The sequence below is a fragment of the Equus asinus genome, chromosome 9, assembly GCF_041296235.1.
Source record: "Equus asinus isolate D_3611 breed Donkey chromosome 9, EquAss-T2T_v2, whole genome shotgun sequence".
NCBI lineage: Eukaryota > Metazoa > Chordata > Mammalia > Perissodactyla > Equidae > Equus > Equus asinus.
The window spans coordinates 89,346,502-89,351,578 of record NC_091798.1 but is presented as its reverse complement, the minus strand read 5'-3'; the positions used below and the strand labels follow the sequence as shown (position 1 = coordinate 89,351,578).

At 44.2% G+C, this 5,077-nt stretch overlaps 1 long non-coding RNA gene across 1 annotated transcript; it reads right to left on the bottom strand.

Moving 5' to 3' along the window:
• Window positions 1-632: 632 nt before the first annotated feature.
• Window positions 633-4,507, bottom strand: LOC123288774 (uncharacterized). The gene is made up of 3 exons (XR_006532300.2): window positions 4,433-4,507; window positions 3,608-3,699; window positions 633-870 (listed from the first exon to the last, which is right to left on the bottom strand). It is a non-coding gene; the product is annotated as an uncharacterized lncRNA (long non-coding RNA).
• Between the last annotated feature and the right edge of the window lie 570 nt (window positions 4,508-5,077).

The window sequence follows — 5,077 nt, the reverse complement described above, 5'->3', positions numbered from 1 at the left end:
CACTTAAATACTCTTAAATGTTTTAAAATCTGTTTCTCCCTCTAGTCTTTGCTTAATAGGTAGTAAATTAGGTACTCAGTGACACAGTGCAAAATAGGGCTGGAGACAAAACAGACCCTCGGCTTCCAAAAGGCACTGCAGAATAGCAAAGGATAAAGACTGCGGGCAGAAAGAGGGGTCACACATGTTTACTCCACCCGACGCTTCTCTAAGTTGCAGATGCAGGAGTTGAGGAGTTGAAGGCACCAGAGCAAGGCGGCACCTGTCAGGACCCAACACTCCAGTGCTCAGGTGACGATTGGCCCTTCAGGGTGCTGGGCTGGGGTCTCGGGTTCACACGGGAAAGGGAAGGCACAGATGGGCGCTGTACACGGCTCTGGCCATCTTGGACCAACACCTGATCTAGCTGTGGGGTCAGGGCCTCCCTGAGTGTGTTCTTCTCTTGCTTAGGGGCTTTGTGGATCCATCCCTAGCGGACGCAGTATGAGGCCTTCCTGCCAGGATCAACCAAACCTCTAAAAAGCCAGGCATGCTCACCTAAGGACTTCTCCCTCTTTTTTTGTGAACTCTATCTCAACCCTACTTCCATCAGGACACCTTCTTCCCAAGTCATCCTGAAAATTCTAGAAATGTGAAGGTTTCTTATAGACAAGTTTCAGGTAAAACTGATACTGAGATCAGGATGCATCCTTGTCTGTGGAAGAAGCCCTTTCCCCATACTTTAGGAATGATGGGTTTTGTTTATACTATACTTACAACTTCCCAAGAGATTTCATTCCATGATCTCAATCTTCCCCACAAATGGAGTGAGGTTGGTACTGTCATCCCCATTTTACAGATATGAAACCATTTTTCTTTTCCAGTGAGCCACTGTGTATGGAAAAATAGAAATGTGGAATTGGAGAATCTCCTGTATCTGCTACTCCATTCATTCATTCATTCAACAAAAATTTACTGACTGCAACTATGTGTCAGGAACTACTCTAGATTCTGAAGCTATAGAAGTGACATTCCTGATCTCAGCTTCCCTTTAAGAGGTTGCTATCTAGGAAGAGGAGATGAATATTAAATCAGTGCAATAAAATGTCAGTCTTGCCAGGGTACAATGGAACCCACAGGAGGGAGGAGTCAATGCTCTGTATGGAGTAGGGAGGGAAAGTTTCGTAGAGGAAAGGATTCCAACTGTTTTGAAAAATGAATAGTGAATGGGGCCATCCCCACGACGTAGTGGTTAAGTCCAACACACTCCACTTCAGTGGGCTGGGTTCGCAAGTTTGGATCCTGGGCATGGACCTACACAACTTGTCAAGCCGCTGTGGCGTCCCACATAGAAAATAGAGGAAGATTGGCACAGATGTTAGCTCAGGGCTAATCTTCATCAAGCAAAAAAAGAGGAAGATTGGCAACAAATGTTAGCTCAGAGCAAATCTTCCTCACCAAAAAAACCCCCCAAAACAAAAACAAACAAACAAAACTGAATAGTGAAGATAGAATGGGAGAGGGCATTTCAGAAAAAGAAAACATAGAAGTAAGATAATAAAAACAAATAAGTAAAGTCATAAAAATAAAATATACAAAGCACCTCTGCTATACAAGACTTTGTAAAGGTAAAATAATGATTCATCTATTCATCAGCAAATATTCATCCTGCCCTTAATGTATGCCAGACCCTATACAGGTGTTGAGAATAGAAAGGCAGACAAGGCAAAATTTTCTTCCCTCAAACTTGAAAGAATTAGAAAGACATAAAGGCTATAATTTCATACATCTGATGAAGAGCAAAAACCAGAATACGGAGGTGAGTAGTGGTGGTATATCTGAAGAGGTGGCACAAAAACAGAGACCTGCAGGAAGACATGAGGAGAGCTGAGGAAAGAGCATTCCCAGCAGTAGAAGCAGCAAGTGCAAAGGCCCTGAGGCAGAAATTAACTTGGTGAGTCTGAGGAACAGCTAGAGGGCCAATGTGGCTGGCAGGGTAAATGAGGACATAAAGATAAGCAGGTGCAGGTAGAGGCTCATGTACCTAGGTAAGGAGTTTAGCTTTTATTCTAGGTACAATGGAAAGCCACTGGGAGGTTTTAAGCAGGGAATGATATGATCTATTTGGCTTTTTAAAAAATTACTCTGACCAGTTTTGTGAAAAATGGACTAGAGGGAGAAAGCATGAAGGCCATTATAGCACAATAGGAACCTCATATCAAACTATGAAACAGATTGAAAATGGAATTATCTTCCTTTTCTACCTTAATCTTCTGCACTGCCCAACTCTTAACCATTACCTCTCTCAGCCAGGGTCCGTCAGAAAAATAGAACCTATGCTAGGGAGTTCAACTGAAGGAATTTAACCTGCGGAAGTGGTTAAAAAGATGTCAGAGAAGCTGAGGGAGAAAACAGAGGAAGGTGAGGCCTCCCAGAGATTAGCAATGGCAGGAAGCCATTCTCACCCCCGGGGCTGAAGCAACACAGAAGAGATGGTGTTACGGTGCCCAAGAGCCAAGGCCATCAGGTGGGAGCTGGAACCCTGGACCACAGCAGGAGCTCGATGTACAAAGGAGACGCAGCTTCTGCTGCTTTTGCCACAGGAACAGGGAGAGACGGGAGAAACATCTTGGCTTCTCTCTGTCTCCCCCCTCCCACGTGGCTGTGCCCAACAAGACGCCAGTAGGCGAGGGAGCTGGGAACTATAGTTTGCAAGGATCAGCTCTCTGCGATACAGAGCAAGGAAAGGGCAGGGTCTGGGAGAAAATCTGAGCACTAAATGACTGGACACAACCACCCAGTTGACCATCCCAGAGTTCTGGAAACAACCATTCAGTCAACATGACTTGTCAATTCATCCTCGTAACATCTCTCTTCTCTATACCAAAACCACTGCCTCAGTTTAAGCCCTTATCCTGTCTCACCAGGACAACAGGAATGGGTGTATAACTTGTTTCCCTGCCTCCACTGTCTCCCACCCCAAAACTCCCTCCACATGGTGTAGACTTTGGCAATCCCTTTTTTTGGGGGGTGGGGGGGGAGATTAGCCCTGAGCTAACTACTGCCAATCCTCTTTTTTCTGCAGAAGGCTGGCCCTGAGCTAACATCCACGCCCATCTTCCTTCACTTTATATGTGGGATGCCTACCACAGCGTGGGTTGCCAAGCGGTGCCATGTCCGCACCCGGGATGCAAACCAGGGCTGCTGAAAAGTGGAACGTGTGCACTTAACCGCTGCGCCACTGGGCCGGCCCCTCCATTTTTAAACAGAGTTGACTGTGTCCCCATCTTTGCCCACAGCTAAAATCCAGTTCCCAGAGGGTAGCCTCAGGGCCTTGCATGGTCTGGCTCCAGCGCGGCTTTCCCCATCTTCTCACAAATACACTGTATTTTAGCCACAAAAGGAGAACTCGAGACTTCGCAAACGTGACATGTTCTCTCATGCTCACATCCCTTGCTCACACTAGTTGGAATTCTCCTTTTGAAATCCTTTTTCCCTCCTGGAATCCTTTAAATCCTAAAAGTCACCTCCTAAATGAAAACTTGTTCAGCAGCCCCAAGTAAAATGAATTATTCCCTGCGCTCCCTTCCAGTAGAAAGCTGTTCACACGCTGATAGAGTTCGCTTACCACATTGATACTGTTGCTGAAGAGTACTCTTTACGGTGTATTCTAATTTGTTTCGGAAGTATCCGTGATCTCCTTGATCAGGGGTCCACCACCTGTTTTGTAAAAAAGGTTTATTGGTACATGGCCATGCCCAATTGTTTACTTACTGTCTATGGCTGTTTTCAAACTACGAAGGCAGAGTTGAGTAGTGTGACAGAGACGGTATAGCACCCCCAACCTAAGATATTTACTATCTGGTCCTTTAAAGAAAAAGTTTGCCACCTCCTGTCCTTGATGGTTCCTTAAAGGGATTCCTAGAATTTAGCCCAATGCCCCTGGCACACAGTAGGTACTCTGTAAATGTTAATTGAATTGTCTAGAAAGATACAAGTATATAGTTCAAGAACAAAGAAAAAGCCAGAAATAAAAAGAAAGGCATCAGGGCCGGCCTGGTGGCATAGAGGTTAAGTTCGCACACTCCAGTTTGGCTGGTTTGCATCCCAGGCACAGGCCTACACACTGCCCATCAAGCCATGCTGTAGCAGCATCCCACATACAAAGTAGAGGAAGATTAGCACAGATGTTAGCTCAGGGACAATCTTCCTCACCGAAAAATTTTAAAAAAGAAAGGCATAATTAAGAATGATGACACAAAAGCCAGAGACAAAGGGAACCTGTCTCCATGTTTGTAAAGGATTTACATTTTTTCCAGCTTTCTTGAGATATAATTGACATATATCATTGTGTAAGTTTAAGGTGTACAATGTGATGATTTCATACACATATATATTGTGAAACGTTTACCACAATAAGTGAGTTAACTCACCCTTCACTTCACATAATTACCATTTTTGTTGTTGTCGCTATGGTGAGAACATTTAAGATCTACTCTCTTAGCAACTTTCAAGAGAAATGCTCATGGATGTTTCTGAAATAAAAAAACACAAAGAAGTGGCTTTCTAACTGCAGGTAAAGAAGTTTGATTTGACCCAAGGAAGAATGTATGGAAAGAGAAAAAACTTGGGAGCCTTTCTGCCTCACTAGAGTAGCGTATCTGGAATTCTGAGGGATTAGGGCGAGAATCGTTTGTTGGAGGCAATTTAAACCAGGTCAGGCCTGTGGCTGAGCTAAAGCACCTTGAGAGTCCCTCTAGCTCACAAGGCTATGATTAAATGAGTTCATTTCTGCGGTACAGCCCTGGGAGTGCCTAGGTACAGGGGCAAGGAGGGGTCAGGTGAGCCAGCACTGACAACGTTAAAGGTCTCATTGTCTTTCTTTTGAATGTTTAGATAAGTAATCTTAAATTTACATTAACAAAATATTTTGCATGAACCTAAAAAGAACTCGGCAGAGGACACTCCAAGTCTTTGTGGTGGTTTTACCCACTGAAGTTAATTATGCCTACATGCAAAATTGACTGGTGAAAGACTTTACTGTTGAGTAACAAACACAGCAAAATGTTAACATGTTCTATGTGATCTTGTTGAGTGC